General features: G+C 44.1%; 1 protein-coding gene across 2 annotated transcripts in view; it reads right to left on the bottom strand.

Moving 5' to 3' along the window:
• TBC1D19 (TBC1 domain family member 19) overlaps positions 1-22,555 on the bottom strand; it is a 1,159,927-nt gene that overhangs the window by 946,745 nt on the left and 190,627 nt on the right. The window lies entirely within an intron of this gene.

The following is a 22,555-nucleotide window of genomic DNA, read 5'->3' on the forward strand; positions in this document are numbered from 1 at the left end:
TGCGTGGTCCCAAAGTGAAATCACGCAAGTCAGCACCATCAGTAAGTAAAGTTAGGTGTTGCTTAATTTCTGCCAGTGTGGAAGTTTGTAGCCATTGAAGGCATAATTTGCCCACACTGTAGGTGGTTATTATCCCTGGGTGATGTCTTTGAGGATATCTAGGGTCTGGCTTGGTCATTTTGAACCCCTGTGTTTTGTTCAGGAATCTGTCTTGACAGTTATTAGTATCTGTGGGCCAGATCAACCACTGTTTCCAATCAGGATGTGTTCTGTTCTGGTTTAATATATGGTTTACGTCTATCTCTTCATCTGTATCAGAGTTATTGCTAAACATTGTTGGCTTTGGAATAGACGGTTTATTTAAATCTTTGATTTTGGCTAAGCCAAGACAGGTGGTCTGTTGAACAGTGTCATTTAAAAATATCATTTGTTCTGGGATCATGCAGGCTCTAAACAAAGCTTCTATACCCTGTACTTGCCATTCTTTTGTACCCCAAACACTTTTCAATTCAACATTTTTGTCCCAATAATCAAATCCAAAAGTATTCACTTGTTCAAAAAATGAGTCTGAATATAACAATTTTGTGTTGGTTATCATGGTTTTGGTTCCTGTCTTGTTCGACAATTTAAAATAAAATGTTTCAGCATTACTTGTGTTAAAACCTGAAAAATATGAATATTTGTCGTAAACGGTTCTTGAGCTCCCTTTTGGAGGTGTTGCACAATGTTCCCATTGATTATAATTTAAAACATTTCTAGGTTGTGCAGATCTATGTAAAAAGTGGTTACCATAGTGGTTATAGCAATACATACTGTCATAATTTGTAGAACCCTGCAAATAATCATATTTGGTAAATTTAGCAGACATTACTAAGTCAGACATCATATTATTAATGCTTTCGAAGTCCCAATCATCAGCAAATGAGTTTGGTTTTGCAAAGTCACTCAATGAGATCTTAATTTGATGTGGATATTTCAGGATCTCGACCGGACCATAAATTTCATAGTCAGTGTTGTCCCAGGCTACCCCACCAGGTATCGGATTGGCTGTGAAGTTGGCTGAAGAAAGTTCTCTTTTCTCGACGTGTGAAGATGTGTGTGGTTTGAGGATCAAGTTGATTTTCTGACTTGCTGTGTCCATTTTAGCATATTTTCCCTCAATGAAGCGTCCCAAAGTAAGTACCATGATGAGCCAAAGTATGAGAATAAATGCACCAAAACCCACCCAAAATTCAATCCATGGGGAAATCAGATATGTTTCTTTCAGTTGTCTCAAAAGTTCCTTAGCTTTGTCTTTAAAGGTTTTTGATGATGGCTGTGTCTTTGATTCGCTGAAGCCCTCAGAGGAATCATCGAAGTTAATGAAGTAGCCGGATGCAGTTCTGTCAATTGTTCCAATTGGTTCAGGATTTCTGTTTCTTGCATTTTCACTTGGTACTTCATTATAGAGTGGTGTGTCTCTGCTAAATGTTTTTATTTGGGTTTTCAGAGGTCTTAGTTCTATTGCATTGTTGCATAGTCCTTGTTGTTCTTCTGTAGGCGTTTCGAATGTGATGAGCCTCTTCGTTAGGACCTCTGTACTGGTAGCAAACCTTGGTGTTCTGCTACTTATTGGGAGTCCACTTGGCCTACTGTTTGTTATCGGCCACATGTTGTGGTTTTACCAGGTCGATGGATACAACTCGGTTCTCCTTTTTACCAGCAAGTGGCGGTAGTACAACTGATCTTGTCCCGTTGACAGACAAGACAGGAACTGCTTTTCTGTAAGAAGGCCCAAATTCCTTCTTTACCGCGATCTTTTCCCTGACTAGATCCCCGACTTTTGGAATCCAGACAGGTCTTGCTGGGACAGGTGGTGGTTCTTGAGTGGTTGTTGGCTGTTGTTTCAACTTTATGTTGCTCAGGTCTTTTCTTGTTTTGTTTAAGTCCTGCAAAATAGCCAAACGGTCTTTGATATCAAAGGTTTTTTCTTTCACCACTGAAGTCTGACTATCAATGTCAGAGATCATCATCCTAGTTCCAAATAATAATTTGTACGCACTGAATCCCTTCAGAGAATTTCTTGGCAAGTTATTGAGACTACGTTGGACACTTATTAGATGTTTGACCCACCCAGCTCCCGAACCTAATATCCTTTCCGTTATAGATTGCTTTATGCCTTGGTTTTTTCTTTACACCGTCCCGTACCCTCAGGAAGGAAGTGAGAAGATTCCCGCTGGACTATGCTCATTTGGCCATGTTTCCCCCCCAGGCTTGAGGGCTAGAGTGGAGACAATGGTCAAACATAGCATGCTCTTAGCGTATATGCCATTTAGACCCGCAAATCTTTGCATAACAGTCCGAACGTCAGCCGAGTGCTGGTGATCTACATTATAAGTGGAACTAGCCTGTATAAGTTAATCGCAACCCTTCCTTTTTACTCCTGATTTTTTCTGGAGTAGAACGACGAGGTATTAAACTGTTTCTCTCCCCACTGCGATCTCTGTTGCAGTTTGGGCAGTTTTTTACAAACATGGTGTGACGCAGGCTCATGCCTGGCCACCAGTACCGTGATTGTAATTCTTCCAGAGAATCTTTTAGTTTAAGGTGTCTTAGACCCTCGCCCATATGTGCGTCTGCGATTAACAAGTTTCTCCTGTCCATGTTTGGAATCACCCTATCCCCCACTCCAGGGATTCGAGCAAAAGGGACGGAGTTTGCATCGATTATGTATGTATAATTGAGTGGATAGTTGATCGTAACGCTGAGCAGTCGCCTTTTGATGACGTTTTCACTGCCAGCACTGTTTCACCGTCAATGTATTTTAATGTACGCTTTTTTCGAACTACGGGAGCCGATTTAGTTGCTGCCGCTGCGGCTGTTTCAGCCAATGAATTCCCTACAACGTGAACGCCATCACGCTGATGACTCAGTGAGTGAGTCACGTGAGTCTTTGGTAGTTCTTTTTGTAAAAGAGCTATTTGTTCCCAGAGCAGTTTCTGCTTTATTGGTGCATCTGTGTCATCTTTGTAACCGTTTTGAATCCATGTCTGCAAATCGCTGTTATATGATTTGACGCAGTAATATGAATCTGACACTATAAGTGTTGGGAATTCGTGATCCGCATTATCTAGCGCCATTTTCAAAGCTAATATTTCAGTTTGTTGTTCTGAATTAGTTTCTACTGAGTGTGTCTTTGTTAATAGAGGTTTTAGTTTACCTCCGCGCCACACTTCTTTTGTAATCTCACATGTGGGGTTGTATGCTTGTTCTCCCCAAACGGAGGGTTGAGCATGTCCGTCTGTATAGATTACACAGGCGTAATGTCGTAAAGGCAGAATGTCGATTGGCAGAGGATATGTTTCTTCATATTCTAGATTTTTTAATTCTTCTAGTTCTCAAAAAATTGTCAACCAGGCTATACTTGATAATTCATATCCTTCGTATAGGACTTTCAGATGGGCAATTCTGGATTTTTAAAGTTGAATTTGTAACCCTCTGCAGCGAACCCAAGTATTATGGTGTTCACTCTTTTCAAGTGAGTCTCCAAGTCATCATCTGTTAAGTAAATGTCATCGACATAAGATAATGCTTCATCATCATATAGTTGAAGTAATTCTGTTACTCTCGCTGAGAATACCCCCGGGCTGTTCTTGTACCCCTGGGCTAACCGACAGAATTGTTTTTGAGTGCCATTTACTGAGAATGCAGTTAAATATCTGCTCTCTGGTGCTATGTTTTGACAAAAGAATCCATTAGAGATGTCTAAGGTTGTTTTGTATTTTTTGCGCACTATGTTATTCATTAGTGCAGCACTGTGTGAGTTTTGCACTGCAAAAGTTTTGCAACATGTGTTAAGGTGTCGGTAATCCAAAACTAGACGATATGAATTGTCTGGTTTGGAGACCGGAAACAAAGGATTGTTCATTTGTGAGGTGCAAGTTTCAATCACCCCCTGGTATTCTAGCTGATCTAGTATTTCATTTACCTGTTTTTTAGCTTCTTGCTTAATTGGGTACTGCCTTTGTGCAGTAGGTTGTGATTTTAACTGGATTTTGTGAGGAGGAGAATCCTCATCCCATCCCACGTGATTTTTATATAAAGCAGGTGCTAGAGCCACTGCCCACTTTCTAGCAAGTGTGTATTTTTTATGAATTGGAATTTGATTTGAGAAGGCAGGCATAATTACTTCTTCGCCATGAGGGCACTCCCTGACAAACTCTGGTGGCCAGTCTTTTTCAGCTAGAAGGATGTCATAGCCCTTGGAGAGATTATCCCAATATAGTCCCCTTATTTTCCTAGTCTTATCTCCCTCTATACGCAATGTTATTTCGTATATTTTGTGAGGTTTGCTAACTCTGGTGTCCGCAGTTTCCACTTGAAGATATTCATTCGTGTCCACTGTCTCCAGATGATTCATAAGGACTTTGCGAGCTATGCTCACTTCTGCTGCGCTGTCTAGCATTGTCTGAGCCCACTCTCCGTTTTTCAGTTGTGTCCTCAGTATTCTCGGCATTGTTAACTACCTTGATACTGGCTACCTTCTTTTTTGGAAATTGTAACTTCTTTTTTAGTTGAGCAGGTTCCTTGTCTTTGGACTTGGCGTGCTCTTCTCTTTGTTCTGATTGTCCTCTTCTTTCCGATTTCTGCGAGGAAGTCTGAAAAGATTGAGAGGGACGTGTATCAATGTCTTGATATCTATCAGGCTTTTTTATATTATCCCTATTTCTAAGGTTATATCTTTTCCCAGAGGGGTCACTTTGAGGTGACCTGTGTCTTTGGTTCGGAGATTTTTCTCTTCGCCTAGGAGACCTTCCTCGGGACTGGAATTTCTTTTCTTTGGGATTGGATTGTTTGTTTCCATCCCAGTTCTTTTTTGGTGAATTATTATTACAAAATATTTTTTCTGGACTTTCAGTCAGTTGTGGTTTTACTGGTATTCCACCTAAACTGTCTCTACCTAGTTCCTCATAGGATTTTTCTACGATTCTGGCAATTTCAGCTGGTTGGTCTGCTATATCTGTCTCTTTTAACCTCTGGCGGATCGCCACGTTTGCTGCTTCACCTTTTATGTTGGCTAATAATATAGCCGAGACCTGTTTGAAGTCTTTCAGTAATTTCATACCAAGAGTTAAAGCAGGTTCTGGACCGTATTCATCTTGAATTTGTTTTAGCACATCTGGTATCACCGAAATGGATGGAACACCGTGCGTTTTTGTGTAGATGGAAGCAAAGACTGTACCCCAAGTGTCACAGTCCTCTATGTGTGGTGCGATTCCCATTGGGAGACAGATAGTCAGAATCCTGTGCTTTTCTAGCGGGGTGGTGTCAGGAAACACCGCCTCAATTTGGTTAATTTTCTGTGCCAACCAGAATGGTATTTGTTCCCGTTTAGCCGGTACTTTACCTAGGCAGGATTGGATGTTCTGTGGTGTAATTTTATTTGTGTTCCCCTGGTGAGCGGTCAGCTGTGGAAGTTTAATCGCTGGCTGAATTGTTGAAGTCTGCATCACATACTGAACTAATTGTCTATGAATTTTTATTAATTGTTTTAGCTGTGTTAACAGCTCTGCTGCAGACATCCCATTGATGTCTGAATGTGGTGTGTATCCGGCTAGGACCGGCCACGTTGCTCCTGGTCTACCTAAAGGACCGAGCCTGGTGATGTGATTATTATGTTTTAGGGCGCCATCAAATAAGAGCAAATGCTCTTGGAATTTGAGTGGTACTTCCACCTCCTCGAAAGGAGTGTACTCATTAGGAGGTTCCTCTATTTTGTAATAGTGGAAGTACTTTGTTACAGCATTTGCTGCTGGAAAATGTATCCATGAATAGTATACCTCTGTCTGCCGATATTCGTGTGCCTCAATTACGAATATGACTGTACCACCTCTAGGTGTCAGTCCATTTTCTATAAGTTTTAAGGTTATAGATTTTCTTTTAATGACCGGGATGAGTATTATCTCTGGGTCTGCATTTTGTAGTGCAGTATCAGCTTCTGCTATGTCAGCTGCTAATCTAACTGCCCCTCTTTCTTCATCACTGTCTGCCATTTTACCGACAGGATGGTTATTTTGTTTGTTTGCAGATCAGGTTTCTTATGGAAACAAAGATTAGATGCACAATATTTTGGAACTGTTTATCCTTCAACGTTGACTATACCAAGAACCATACATAGGAGTTCCCTCCTGCGAGGTCTGGCGGATATAACCTTTCACCCACTCCAGACGTCTTTGGAGTATTATGGGAAAGGGGTCTGAGTGAGAAAGCACGACTGAGTTACTCTAAATGTCTTACGTTAGTTTTATCGCCCTTTCCAAACGCGTTGGGCGCCATGTAGTGTAGTTCCTATCTTCCCAATAGGCTCTGCGCATTGGAATAATACCTACAGCAGTAAAGGCCTAGGCCAGACGTTAACTAGGTCTACTACTGTCAATACTAGACTTAAAGTTTTGGGTTTGCCAGCGTAGCTCAGAGTTCACTAGAAACTTTCTCGAATGTTCAAGGAGGAATTAACTTCCCTGATTAGACAAGAAGGGATTTAGTTTCTGACAACCATAGAACATGACAACTTTGCTCTCCCCTAATCAAGAGTCAATCTCGAGAGTCGTGTGAACAAAAGGCAAATTATTTTACTCAGTCAGTACGTGCATTCTTAGTCTCATCAGAATGTAGAGAAAAGGAAGAGACGGGCGTGTTCAATAAAAAGGTGTTATTTATTGATCAGTCTCTTTTCTCATACAAGAGAAATGGATCGATATTATTGCAATACTTATAGTTAAGTAAAGTGCATACATTAAAAGCAATAGTATAAAATAATACTGTAAAAACATTGATATGGTTTCTAAGCCATAAGATGTTTTAAAATGAATAAAATATATTACATACACATATACATTTGACTAAACGTACTCAACTGGTGTTTCTAGATACGCCTACCCCGTGTACCTGACCTAAGTCTAATACGTGGGCGGGAATAGATAGTTACATTTTAAGTTAAGTTTGTTTTTGCCAAGTGAATAACTAAAGAATTCTCTGTGAGGGGTTATTCAGTTCTGTACCTGGAAGTTAGGATGAATGAGGAATGGTATCTCTCTCTCTGGTCTCGATATTCCAGGCTGCCTGCGAGGGCTGCCCAGAAACGCCGGTGCTGGATTCTCGGCAGGAGAAAGCAGCGCGTCTCTCAGCGCGTCAGAAAGGCGGGGCTGCTGCCAGCGGGGTCTGCTCTGCTCTTCGCTTCGGCAAGTATGGCTGCTCCGTCTCGTCACCACGCGTGTGTTTGCATATGGCAAGATCGGTAATATTTATACCTTTAAGGTGCCGAGATTGACGTAAGGATGGACATAGATACGTCAATAAAGATGTCATACGACTTGCTCGTTAGCACATTCTTTTACTAAAGTTCTCGGTGAAATCAAAACAATGGCCGCAGGGGTTTGCCCAGGTTGTCATAGGTTTGATTTGTTATGAGAACTCCGTATGCCTTATCAGGGGCTGGAGGAATATCGCTTGTCTAATTAGATCGCAAGTGTTATGACCTAATCAGATAACACGTTCCAGTGCCGTAGTGTGACTGCGTCAGATAACGGTATCTGCATCATGGGGGTTTTCTGCCTCATGGGCTGACTGCTAGTTAACTTGTTGGTTTGTTTAACTAGAATAGGGTCAGGAATAGGGGGATCGATTCAGAACCTATAGGAATACATGACAATATATTCATTCATTCACAATAAAAAACCATTTCAAACCTGAAATCACGTTGGTTTGCTGTTTTGGGGCAAGGATAAGTGATCTGATTCGAGACACAGAAGAGAAGATTCAAGCCTGCATTTTAAAAAACAATGATGTCGAAACCTTTCAGCAAAGTAACCTGTTACACAAACTGCTTCAAGTACTTCGTAACGGCTTGGCTAACAGACAGTGGAACAGGCATATTTGCTAAATTAAAATATTAGTTTTACCTTTGTTTTATGCTCTGTCAGGACAATGATATGGACTTTTGAACCTTCAGAATTCTCAGATTGAGCGTGCATGTTTAACCTGAAAGTAGTTTGTTCCTGAACTGCTGATCTTGTTTATAAAAATGTGCACTTTGGGTCCGATTTTAACAGAGGAAGTAAAAAGCAACTGTAAGCTTTGAAAACCTTTTCGATCAATAAAATTATTACATGTCGTTTGGTTACTTATTCTCGTTCTTAAAAAAAAAAAGTGCTTGATTTCTGATATTTGTACGTGATAATTTGACCAAAACATCACTAATTGTAGTTATATAGGTAAACCAGACACCATATTACATACGTACAGTAGCAACGCTTAGAAGATAAAACAGTTTTTGTTTGTTTTTGTATTACTTTATTTATCAAATTTTCAGCTTAAACAAAGAACAGCAGAATGACAGACAGACGACTGCCAGTCTCTCATTGCGACATTAGTAAATCAGAATGAATAAATATAGGCCATACACAGTGACATTACATAGCTCATACATAACTTGCATAGATTAAGCTAATGGTAGTGCACCACAGCACCCTGCGGAGGGTATTTTCCATAAGCCATACATTTCTCTGGGGTTCCCCTTGACTAGACCCACTCCCATCATTCCGTCGGCATCGCAGCTTCTAAGCCACTAGCAGTGTCCCGTTTCTTCCGCTGTGGCAGAGCACTCCTGTAAATATGCTCGTAATGGTTTCCAAATGTATCGAGGAAGAGATGTGGGTGGCATGAGTTCTGCGTACACCGTCAGTTGTTCCTGGAAAAATATGAGGTCCCCCAGACATTCCTTGAACTTGGGTGCTCTTCCTCTCTCCCACTTACAGGCCACCCTGCGTTTAGCTCGGAGTAAGCCTAGCGATATATATTTCCTTAAGGACGCCCTGAGATCTTTGGTGTACCTCAACAGTGTAGTGAGCAAGGTATTGGTCATGTGTACCCCTGCCATCTGACTGAGAGACCCCACACCTCGGTCCAGTATGCCAGGATGGGGGAGCATTCCCACGCCAGATGTGAAAAGTCGGCTCCCTCCCTCCCGCATTTATCACAATTGTCGTTCTCCCAAAGTCTGAATCGATATAATCATGCCGGAGTGTAATAACGGCAGTGGAGGAATTGAAAATGCATTATGCGCAATCTACTACTGGCCGAGATTCTCCCCGTGTGCTGACAACAATACCTCCACTGATCATCAGTGTTAGGAGCGCCTAAGTCATTCTCCCACCTAGACTGTGCATCAGGGGCGCTGTGAAGGCAATTTATTTGGGTGGTTCGGTACAGCATGGATACTACATGTGTTGGGGAGGCCTGTTGCAATAAGGCATGTAGTGGAGCACAGGTGGGGGGCTCGGCAGGAAAGTCGGGAGTGGCGACTTGACGTCAAGACGGAGCCTCACATACACGAATAACTCCATAGTTGAGGGTTGGTAGTCTTTAAAAAAGTGCTTGCGTGAGCGGAATGTTCCTCCCTCGTATAATGCTCCCCAAGTCTGTATATAAAATTTGTGTAGTATTTGTTGACACCTCACCTCCCTCGTGACTGGGATATCTAATCTACCTAATTATGGCAAATGTGGGGAGTATAATGTGTCCACTTTCATGCAGTTAGCAAGAGCCCTCCATGCTCTATTTGTGCATTCCACTGTGGTTGGGTCTGCGCCCTTAGGGTTGGTGAGTGCACTTATATATGCCAAGTATGGGGTTGGCACCATAAACCAGTGTTCTACCGCCAGGTGTGGCATGTACGGTGGTGGGTACATTCAGTAGACTGCGAGGTGTGCCTGGGCGTACCAGAAATATAAGTCCATATCCAGAACCTCGAAACCTCCTTTATCAAAAGGTAGAGTTAATACCTCCCACTTCAGCCTGGGTTGTTTGCCCCCCCAGATCAGTCGGATAAGTTGCGATTTGAGGGCTTTAAAGAAGGATCTGCTGGGCGCATATGGAATGCAGGTACAGAGGTAGTTTGGGGAGTACGACCATTTTGATCAGTGCTTTCCGGCCCGCTAAAGAAAGAGGCATTGCTATCCATCTTGTAATGGAGTCCGTTAGCATGTCGAGCGCTCTACCATAGTAAGCTCTCACGAGGCTGTTCCTATCTCTAGTTGTAGCAATACCAAGGTATTTTACTTCGTCCTCCACCAAGTCAATGGGAAATCCGGGGTGTATTTCATAACTGTGTCTGTGAGGGGAAAGTTTTGTGATTTGTTCCAATTAATGTTGATTCCCGAGTAACGCCCGAAAGGCCGAAATGCCCGCAATTTGGGATTCAGGTTCTCCTCGGGGTTGCGTAAATATAATGTGAGGTCGTCAGCATATAGTTAGATATGAATTTGCCTTTCAGGGTATATGAGAGCATGCTCACGGTGATGTTGCCTAAGCTTAGCTGCCAGCGGCTCCATAGTCAGGGTGAATAAAAGAGGGAAGAGCGGGCACCACTGCCTCGTCCCTCTCGTGATATGAAACTTGGAGGAGCATATCCTGTTAATAAGAAGCTTGGCTTGTGGCCTCGTGTTTATAACTGGATCCATGCAAGAAAGGGGGGGGGCCACCATTCTCACCAGTACACTTGCCAGATAATCCCATTCAATGGAGTCAAAGGCTTTGGTGGCGTCTAGGAAGACAGGCACGATCTGGATTGATGTCCTGCATAAGAGCGAAGAGAATGCGGAGATTATGCGATGTTGCTCTACCAGGTATGAAGCCTGATTGGTCTGGTAACACCAGTGCTGTCATCAGGCGACTGATTCGATTGACAATCAATTTTGCCAAGATTTTGGCGTCGCAGTTGATTAGCGAGAGTGGTCAAGAGGAGTCGCATCTGTCCCCGGGTTTACCTTGCTTAAGGAAAGATATAACGAGTGCTTCTCGCATTGTTGGCGGGAAGGTACTTGTTTCTCGTGCCTCCTCGTATACATATTTTAGTATAGGAATGAGGGCTTCACTGTACATTTTATTCAAATTCAGCCGGTGTCTCCAAGCCAACCCAGCGCTATGTCATCAAAATAGGGCTCAAACTCTATCAGTTGTGTCCTGTGTGTTTTGTAGAGGGTGGTGCAGAATGCATGAAAGGTATGTAATATGTCTGGGGTGTCCCTGTATACATAACCCTCATGATCTGTGATTTCGAGTATGGTGTTGGAAAATCTAGGTTTTCGTGGGAGCTCGGACAGATCCTTTCCAGCACGTTCCCCTTCCCCATATTGTCAGGAGCGATCGTATTTACCTCAGAATTTTTCATTCTCTCTCTGCAGTATCTTGATAGTCTGTCAATTTGTCTCTTAGCTGCCCCTGCAGGTGAGTGCTTGGATCAGAGCGCATTTGGTTTTCAAGTTGTATAAGTTCAGTTTCTAGGCATCTGAGCATTTTACGGTAGTCCCTAAAGATGCCTCCCCCTTTGCAATGCAAATTCCTCTAATAGTCACTTTGAATGCCTCCCAGACCGTGGAGAACTGAGGCACTGTGTTGATATTGCGTGGGAAGAAATCAGTTATCGCTTGACCCAGTTCCGTTTGAAATGGGATATCCAGGAGAGCATTTACTGGCAAACTCCAATTCTGGTAGGGTGACAATGTACAGGTTGGAGCAAGAGTCAGCAATACAGGCGAGTGATCAGAGTATGTTCGCAGCAGGTGTCGGGAAGTCATAAGCCATGTTTTAAACCCTTTGGTCAGCTGCCATCCATCTATTCGCGACCACGTGGAGTGTGTAGAGGAGTGACATACGCCCTCTCTGTCAGCTGGATGTAAGCTCTCCATGCGTTGTTTCGTTTCGTTTCAAAACTTTATTTCGATTTCATATAGAAACCATAAAAGTGTACATAACAATTTTAAAAAGACAATAAAATTAATCAATCACAGTACATGTTTACATACTTTTTCTTAAAACCAAATACCATCAATATCTATTTCTAATCACCAGAGCTGATCTAATAAAATTTAAAACGGCATTACAAATACGTGCGGTTGACAGGGATAACAAACAATCATACGCTTCTTTATAATAACGCGTTTCAAATGATTCCAATAATGGTTTAAGGAAAGTGTTTCTTGGTACTTTATACAAAGTGCAAAAAAGCAGAAGGTGGAGAGTATTTTGTGAAACCCTATTGTTACAGGGGCAGTGTGGTAACTTTTCCCACCAACACCCCTGCTTTGGGAAAGGAAACAAAAAATGTAGGGTACCATGGCGGAATCTTGTAAGATAAAAACGCCATTGCGTGTTCATAATATATGACAAATAAAACTGGCGAGCTGGTTTTCCCCGTACACTTAATGCATGATCATTTGTCTTAAGAGAACCCAAACTAATTTTGAAAGCATTTTTAATAATCTCCTTGGCATCCCTACCAAGCAATTCAGGATTTGTAAACATTTTACCTAAACCTATATTATAAAAAGTCTCTCTAACATATCGTAGCCACGGGATTTGGGTGTAATAATCAAGCTTAAGACAATCTTGAATAATATCTTTTGTTAGTTTCAGATCTTCAGATTGCCAAACCTTGGCCCATAGTATTAAAGGGGCAACGTGAATGATATCACTTATAAACTCGATACCAACTTCTCCATGGCAGAATATATTAGATGTGCCCATTGGGACAGATAATAAACGTTTAACAAACTTGTTTTCCACAACTTGTATTTTATCACATTTATGCGAACCCCACACCCCTGCACCATAGGTCAAGACAGAAACACACTTGGCTTTATATAATGATGTAATTTCTGCTACACGTCGCTGGCCTAATTTACTAGAAAAGCGGAAAAGAGCTTCAATTAACTGTGCAACCTTCTGAACCCGTGCTATCAGCAAAGGTTCCCAGCTCAATTTTTTGTTAAAGAGGTTACCCAGATAACAGAAGTTATCCACTTTCTCAATAGTAGCGTTCTTTACCACATATTTCCGAGTTTTAACATTTTTTTGACCACAGGTCATGGCAAAAGATTTGGTAAAGTTAACACCTAATTCTAAATTGCCCATGAAAGTGTCAAAAGCATTCAGAGAGATCTGCATGCTATTGGGGGTAAGTGCCATTAAAACAGTGTCATCTGCATAAGACAACATTGGGATTCTTTTTCTATTTATCTTTGGAAAATCAGCAGATGTTTCTAACAAAAAGCTCTCCAAGCCATTTGTATAGACCAATAATAAAAAAGGTGCTAAAATACATCCTTGTCGGACACCTTCAGTGGATAAAATAGGTTCTGATTTCTCTCCACCACGGCCATATCTAACCCTAACCGTTGTGGCAGTGTGTAACCTGCGAAGCAGGGTGACCAGTGGTTCTTCAAAACCCATGGAGTCCATCATACGCCATAATTTTTCCCTACATACTGTATCAAAGGCGCTGGACAAGTCCATGAATGCCAAGTGTATAGAACCATTCTTGGCACCCATGTACTTGCCCATAATCAAAGCAAGGTTCAAACACTGCTCGGTGGTTCCTTTCCCTTTCCTAAAACCATATTGCGATTCTACAATTACCCCTGATGACTCAGCCCATATTTCCAGCCGTACCAATATCACCCTACCCATCAACTTACATGTTGAGTCTATTAGCGATATTGGCCTATAGCATCTTGGATCATACTTGTCACCTTTTTTAAAAATTGGGACCAAAACGGCCTCTTTCCATGAGGTCGGAATAGGGCCAAGTATTAGTGCCTTAAAAACATTCATAAGTAGAGGAGACCAAAACTCTCGATTACATTTAAAAAGATCTAGAGGTACTGAATCAGGGCCTGGGGCCTTTGAGGATGCCCCCATAGTCAGAGCTAGCTCTACTTCTGCAAGCGTTATTGATTCGCTAAACTTCTTAGCTGAGTCCATATTAACATAACAGGAATCATCCTCCTCCGAGGTAGCAGTATATAATATCTCTTTGGGATTAAAAATTTTGTTGTAATGAGTTACCCAGGTTTCCTCTGGTAAGTGAACTCGAATAGTATTTTCCTCCCCTGATTTTAAAAAGGGCCTATTTATTACTTCCCAAAAGAGTCTATTATCCCTTAAATCAACTGCCTTATCTAAATCTTCCCATGCGTCTAACAAGCCATGTGCAGTCACGATCTCTAATAGTTGCCATTAGAGCCCCTGTGTAGTGGCAAGGTTGTACACGTTGTCTGTCAATTGTTGGGTCTAAGGTTAGGTTAAAATCCCCTCCCCATACCACTTGAATGGAGCCTATGTCTAGAATTTTCCCCAAAGAAAATGAAAAAACGTAGGGTTGTCATTATTAGGGCCATAGCAACATGCAAGTGTAATAGATTGAGAGGCCAGTTGCCCCCATGTAATACAGTAGTGACCCCGAGGGTCAGCCATTTCTCCTATTAGTACAAATGGGACATTTATTTTTCTTGATAAGAATCACTTTCCCCTGGATCATAAGTGGAGTATGTCGAACAGGATTTATATGAAGCCCATCAGGATGCAAACGTGGTTGGGGATGTGGGGCCTATATGAGTTTGTTGAAGCATGGCACAATGTATATTATGTCAATCTGGGTAGGGCATAATATGTCGATGTTTCTTTGGTTCCCAAGGCCTCTCACATTCCACGTGATAAAATTATAGCTAAGTGGGTTCGGGTACGTCATTTAGTGTACAAAATATATGCTGTATGGGCAGTCAGTAGCTCGTCGTAAGGCATGTGTATAACGTCTTTGAAAACGTCGCCAACGGTCCCTACCCCACTCCCCCCAAGCAGCAGTTTGAACCTGCCTCCCACCCACATCAGCAGCCCAAACCTGCTTTGGTCTACGTCCCCCACCCAAAAGAGATATCAACAGTAGAACAGTAACTACAATGAAAAGAAGATACGGAAAGAAAATAAGAAACCAATAGTCAATAAACATGCAAGGGTTGTCCTGTGGGGAGTCGCGTGAGGGCACGGCACTCTCCCCTCGTAGAACACGAGGGTGCCCAGGGTCAGAATCATTGCTTCTTGCCTCCCAGTGGCATATCCAGGTAGCATGCAGGGAACATGACTGTGTAGCCCAGTGGCATTATTATAGCTGTGCTCCATTCCCGGTTGTACTCAGGATGTCAATGACAAGCGTCTAGTGCAGTCTGATGTGGCCCCACAACCCATGGTTCTATGTCATCCACGTAGGCTGAGGAGGGGCAGAAAAGGCGTTCAAAGCAATAAATTATCTCTATTCCCGCATTATTATTCTATGTCAGCTAGGGCTGCATTAGGGTGAGAAGGGCTCAAAGATGCGGAGAGCAGTTTTCATGAAGTCCACCACGTGCTGTGGGTTGGTGAAGAAATGTTGTTTGCCCTGGTTGCGTAGCCCGAAGTCACGCAAGAAACCGCATGGCATAAGGGATGTTGGCATGTTGTAGTTTCTTCTTGATGGGTAGGAACTTTTTCCCGGCGTCTTGGACCACCATTGTGTAGTGGGGATAAATGGCCCGTTTGAAGCCTTCAAAGGAAAGTGTTTTCCATTCTGTGGCTAATCTCAGAGCAATGTCCCGATCTCGATAGTTGGGTATCCGTGCAATGTTCGGCCTTGTGGGAGCTCCGGGCTGGGGACGGGCAGCCAGCGAGCCATGTGCTCTTTCTATTATGAACATTGTGGAAAAGGCACTTCTTTAGAATACTGTTGTGAGCAGGCGCTCCACATAGCCCTCCATGCGGCCTGTGTTGGTGGACTCTGGCAGTCCTACAATTCGAATGTTATTGTGGCGCGACCTCGATTCTAAATCTTCGTTTTTTGCCACAATAATCTTCTGTAGGCTTTCCATGTGGGCTTTCCATGTGGAGTAATTGTTCTTTTCTACCCGCGTTTGCGTCCTCCAAGGTAGAAATGCGCTGCTCCGCTTCCTTTATACGTTCCTCATTTTGGTTGATTTTATGAGTGATATTATCTATGCGAGTGTTTATTGCGTCCATTGTTGCTTCTATTGATGTGAGGCAGTGTTTCATTGTTAGGAGTAGTTCCTTGAGGTCGTCCGTGGAGGTTTGGGCAGCCGAGTTGGGGCTGTTCACCATTGTGTTCTCGGGATCGGTAGCAGCACTGGTAGATTTGCGTGCTTCAAAGGGTAACTTTGCTTGTCTGCTGTCCGTTTTGCCCATATTTTCCCTACTCTCGCATTGTGCTTGCTCCATAGCGGTAGCTTTTAGAGAAAGAACTTTTGTCTTGGTGCCTCCTCCTCCCCCGCTGTTGAGGCTCTTCCAGTTCACCATCACCGATAGGCCCTACTGGGTGCCACTGCAGTCAACTCGCCTGCAAGGTCGCTCGTCAGCACCCCTGTACAGACGCTGCTCCCTCTCTCTGTTATATGGGTGTTTCAGGCTCATGGGGAGCTTATCTAAAAACAATGAGAAGGCCCCTTTTCACCAAAGGAGTAGGGCACCAAATAGACCTCAGTCAGAAAAATAGACCCCTTTAGGTAAATCAAAACACCCAAATTCATACACTAAACCAAATAAACGTATGACCAGAACATAACACCCCCACCATCAAAGGGTCAAGTGCTCAAAAACTATATATACAACTATTTTATTAAAAATAACCACACATGGTCACACATAGTAAATATTTTCCATACAATATTAAAAACCTTACATCAAAAATAAAAACACAATATACATCTTATAACACAGAAAAAATTAAACAGCAAACAATTCAGTACAATAATGGGAGAACCTGCAAGAAAATTCTTTCTTGTCGTAGGGAGGCAAAATCATTTGCATACAAAAATTAATTGTTAGACAAATGTAGACAAATGATCTTTGTCAGGTGATTTTGCTTCTCTAAGACAAGAAAGACTTTTCTCCCCATATTGTCCTGAATTGTTTGCTTTTTAACTTTTTTCTGTGTTATAAGATGTATATTGTGTTTTTATTTTATTTTTTTAAACATGTTTTTATTGTATTAAACATACAGTTGCAGCATCTTAAACATATACAGTACATTTACAGTCCGGTCCGCATCGATATAGCATCTGCAAAACAGTAGGAATACCGTCAGGTCAGAAAAAGACAATGAATAGCATACAGACGTGCAAGTAGAACTCTCAATCTGCAAGGGTCTCTCCCACTTCAATCGGTGGGGGCTCTTATTTATCCCCCCTGAACTGGTTCCATGCACCCCAGATTTGCTCCCACTTCCCCGGGCATCCCCGGTGGACAAATACCGCTTTTTCGGCCACCTTCGCATCATCCATGTCTCTGCACCAGTCCCTCAGTGTGGGTAGCACATCAGAGCCCCACAGCCTAGCTATGTTGCGCTTTGCCATCATCATACCCAACATGGTCCAGTCTTGCTGACGATGGGTTAATTCCGTTGCTTCCCATATATTTAACAGGCAGCGCCGGGGATCGGGCAACAGGGAAACAGATGTGGTTTGGGAAATGGTGCGCATCACAGCCGTCCAGTACATTGCCACCCGACCACAGTCCCATATAGTGTGGTAGAATGTTCCCTCCTCCCCACATCCACGAAGACAATACACCTGGGAAGCCTTTCCTATCTTGTAGAGGACTGTTCTGGTGTAGTATATGCGGTGTAATATTTTCAGTTGGACCGGCGAGGAAAGGGCCTCTTGCCACTCCGAGTCATCCAATTCACCGATATCCCTAGACCAGCTCAGTCTCAACTTAGATAACATGTCAGGGAGGTTGTTAACCAGCTTTCGGTATGTAAAGGATGTTGCTTTGCACGACATGTGTTCTGTCAAAAGTCTATCTTCAAGAGGGGTGGATTCCTGCAGATTCATCCCCGCCGGGATGACCGTTTGCAGCGCATGTCGAATTTGGATATATCTAAATCGTACCGACTGTGCCATATCGTAATTGGTTTGGAGGAATGAAAAGTCCACCACCTTGCGTTTTTTCCAAAGGTCTCCCACCACCGAAATGCCTATGCTGTCCCAGGCCTGGAACCCCTTACTATTGCGCGGGAAAGCCAACCTATGCGGGTCCCATAAGGGTGTCATTTGAGTGATAACATCAGAGCACTGAAGGCGCCTATGCGCTTTATACCAGAGTTGCACCGTGTGGCGCGTAGGACCCAATAGGTCTGACGACACGCCACGACTGTAGAGGTTCCCCAACAGACCTTTGGATTCCAAACACTGTCTGTCTGCTAAGTATGCAGGCTCAGTCTGCGGGGAGTGCAGCCAGTAGTTGATTTGCTTGAGGTGGGCCGCCCAGTAGTACAGTTCGATATTTGGGAGTGCGATACCCCCGTCGTACCAGTCTTTCACCAGCTTGCATTGCGCAATACGCGCTGGCTTCCCGTCCCATAGCAAAGTAGAGACCGCTGCAGCGATCGCTGTAAAATAGGAGGCCGGGAACGGAGTATTTTCAAGGAGATACAGGAAGCGAGGGAGTGACATCATTTTGAATAGTGCAGCTTTGCCCAGGAGGGTGAGAGGGAGGGAGCGCCATACCTTCGCATCTCGTTTGAACCGGTCCAGTGGGGGTTTCAACTTCAGGGCGAAGAACTCGTCTGGGTCCGATGTCACATAAACACCCAGGTATTTGAAAGCCGTCTCGGTGGGACGTAAAGGGCAGCTCGCAGGGAGCCGAGGTGGGAGGCCGGCAAGAACGAATAGGACTGATTTAGTCCAGTTGATCGTATATCTCAACACTCTCCCAAATTTTTCGCAGACATTAAGGAGCTCTAGAATTGATTTTTTGGGGGAAGTGAGATAGAGAAGGATATCGTCCGCATATAGGGATATGCGATCTCCCCATACAGCCGACCACCGGATGCCCTTAATGGAGGGCTCCCACCGGATCCAGATCGCTAATGGTTCAAGGATCAGTGCAAATAACAAGGGGGATAATGGGCACCCCTGTCTTGTCCCGCGGCCAAGTGGGAAGTCCCTAGAGATGTGACCATTTGCTGCCACCTGGGCCAGGGGTTTGGTATAGAGTAGACGGATCCAGGCGCAGAACTTAGGGCCAAAGCCCATGTGTTGAAGCACCGCGAACAGATAAGGCCATTCCATGGTATCGAACGCCATCGTGGCGTTAAGGGAAAGGAGAACAGCAGGTTCCTATATATGTTCCCGGTGGGCCAGCACCGCCTGCAGGCGGCGCAGGTTGAGTGCTGTACCCCGGTGCGGCATAAAGCCAGACTGATCTGGATGCACCAGAGTGTGAAGGTGGGGGTCCAGTCGCAATGCCAGTAATTTGGCAAGGATCTTTGGTTCCGCGTTTATTAAGGAGATAGGGCGATAGGAGGCACAGGACATCGCCGTTTTGCCGGGTTTATGGATCGGGACAATCGTGGCAAGACGTTGGTCTCTGGGCAGTTCCCCAGCTTCAAGACTATCAGTGAACATATTAAAAAGATAGGTGGCCGTCGTTTGTACAGTTTTCTTATATAGTTCCACCGGAAGCCTGTTGGGGCCCAGTGCCTTACCAGACGCTAGCGCATAGGTCCCCTCCTGTATTTCCTCCGCGGTGATGTCTGCCTCAAGTAGTAGCAATGCTTCTGGGGAGAGGTGAGGGATCGTCAGATCTTTAATATAATCGTATGCCTCCTCTCTCCTGTTGGGCGCTTGGGGAGCATAAGTGTTTTCTAAATGGTCAGCCAAAAGGCCAACTATGGCCGCAGGATCCGAGGTCGTATGCCCCGAGGGGGACGACAGTTGCGCAATGACTCTACCTGCTTTTTCTTTTTTGTCCAACCAGGCTAACATATTCCCCGTTTTATCCCCTAGCTCATAAACCCTGTGACGGGTCGCCTGCAGTGTGTTTTTAACCATTTCCTGCTGGTGTGTTACCCACTCGGTGCGCTTCAGGCGGACCTCCTGGGCGGTCCTCAGAGACGGGTGAGTCTCCTGTTCCTGAATTGCAGTGTTAAGAGCTTCCTCGAGGGCGTTAAGTGCCTGTCGTTGTGTTCCCTTGTGACCAGCAATGGAGGCTATCGCCTGCCCGCGCAGGACTGCTTTGTATGCCTCCCACAGAGTGCTGTGGGAGTCCACAGAGCCAGTATTTTCTTGAAAAAATGGTTTGGTGGAGTTGGTCAGAGACTGCACAAGAGGGGCGGCCTGTAGATACCCCGCATGAACAGGGAACATGCGACGTCTATGGATACGGTGGTTTGTGTATGTGAGTAGCAGCGGGGAGTGATCAGAAATTCCTCTGGGGTGGATATCCGCCTCCTCAATGCCTTGTAGTCCATCTGCAGACATCAAAACATAATCTATCCGCGAGAGACAATCATGGGCTGCGGAATAGTAAGTGTACTGTTTATCATGAGGGTGTTTGTGTCTCCAGCAGTCTGTAAGCCCCAGGGCGTCTAGCAGCCCGAGGAGTCGGCCTCCCCCCCTCAACGCCTTGTGTTTTTATTTTTGATGTAAGGTTTTTTATATTGTATGGAAAATATTTTCTATGTTTGATCACATGTTTGGTTATTTTTAATAAAATATTTGTATATATAATTTTTGAGCACTTGATCCTTTGATGGTGTGGGTGTTATTTTCTGGTGATATCTTTATTTTGTTGAGTGTATGAATTTGGGCGTTTTGATTTACCCAAAGCGGACTATTTGCCTGACTCAGGGGGAGCTTACTCTGGGCAGATAGTGGGGCGAACCGCGGATGTGCGCGCCCGCCAGCAGGCCGAGCCGAGACACGGCGCCCTTACGGCAGTCAGTGGTCAGCGGGTGGGCCCAGGCGAGACACTTTTCCAGGTTCCCTGTGCTGTGGGGCCCAGGCTCAATAGTGGCTATTTGTGGCCCACAGCACTCGGTAAGGCATCTGGAGCTGGTACCTCTTCATAGGGCCCCCGTTTCCTCTTGCGGGTAGTGCTTTAACTTGTTTCTCTCCCCAGCGGACATGGCATGCTAATTCCGGGCCGCGTCCGACACTGGGGGATGCGGCGTGTCGAGTCCGCTGCCTGTCACAGCACCCATCGACCCAGCGCTTGTAGGGTCGCAGGTCTCAGCAGGGCTGCGTGCGCGGGTCTCCGTCTCAGCACCCGCCCAACGCCGTACCGCAGTCCTCGCTTTGGAGAATCAGAACGGAGCCTCCACAGGGGGTCTACCCGGCTCTAGTCGCACTGCTCAGCAGTTTTATAAATAAATTAAATAAATATTTCTCACTGGCTATGGCAGGAAACCGCAGCTCCTTTCACGATCTCTATAGGCAGACACCGCAGCCCCTGCACCGGCACGGAATGGGCACTGGTTGGTATTGACGCCGGTGCCCGGGGGTCGAGCGCAGCCCTCCTGTGACGCGCCCCTAAGGGGGCAGTTGCCAACCGGCAGCAGCAGCTCTGCTCCGCTCACCAGGTAGCTGCCATCTTGCACAGTGAGTCCGGAGACGGCTTGCGATTCAGCTTTTCCACTACAGTGTTGTTCCTCGCTGCATCATTTCTGGCCTGGGAGCGTCAGGTAGTGGCCCGCTCGTTATTCCCTTCATTTTGAGATTTTGGCAGCAGAGATTGGGCAGGATTGCTTAGGATGTTGGTCCTGGGCAGCAAGTAGCCTCACGCAAGTGCGCACATCTTGCTTGCGCGCCCTCTAGCACCCCCCAGATAAAACATGTTTGACCTGTACATCAAAAATTTTCATATAATCAATATGAGCCCAATGTGCCCAATCAACATTGATCAGAACGCATGGATAACTACAGAAAAGAGGAAAAAAACAGAATTTATTACCACACAAAGAAACATGGTGGATTGAGAAATTAGAGAGCCTTTTCCAATAGGAATGAATGAACAAATGTTTACACACTTGTGGATTGTGAACAGTGTAGATTATCCTAGAACTAAAAGATTATTCAAGCAGAACTACGTTGCATGTACCTTTTGGTTCTAGCGGGCCAGTAAGTATGAATAACGACGCTGTCTCGTCTCGTCTGAAATTTGCTGGTTAACAGATGAGCAAGACAGCAATCTGATTCGGTTCCTGCTAAACTGCATGGGCTCTTGTGGGGGAATGGACACAATGATACCCAATTTGCTCTGGCATTATATGAATTGATGGTTTTTTGTGACTGCCTTTATAGCATTCTATATACATAAGCATTATGTGGCTGAAGACATACGGAGAAACAACTACGAATTTCAAAAACAAATTTCCAATTATATATAGATCCTAATCTATTATCCCAGAAGATCACTTTTTGATAATATACAGATTACTTAGTTTTTCTCTGTTGTTTATTGATATAAAGAACGGTCTATAAAAACACCATGTAAGACATTTCACTCAAGAGGGAAGGGTTTATCACAAAATGCTTTAGATATATTTCCAAACTAGAGATTATATTAAAATCAGTAAGCAAAAAATAAGTGGATTCATTTTTAAACTGAATCACTTCAAAGGTTTTAACATGGGCTTTCCGAAAGAACGAGGAGCCAAATGCTGACGAACTATCCCAGTGCACTTAAGGTGGGTTCCATGTGTCAATTAAGACCAGATCATAAAGTAATTTACCCACTAATGCCCTCACCGAACCATACATACATGTATCCACTTCATTATCCAACCTTTAATTCATTCTCACATTCCTACATGCACACAAACTTTAAAAATCAATGCAAAAATACTTCCACGTATGAAACAGCTTGGCCCATTGCTTTTGCCCAGGTTTGTCCTAAACAGATTTTTCCTAAA

This window comes from Lissotriton helveticus, chromosome 2_2 (genome assembly GCF_964261635.1).
Source record: "Lissotriton helveticus chromosome 2_2, aLisHel1.1, whole genome shotgun sequence".
Classification (NCBI taxonomy): domain Eukaryota; kingdom Metazoa; phylum Chordata; class Amphibia; order Caudata; family Salamandridae; genus Lissotriton; species Lissotriton helveticus.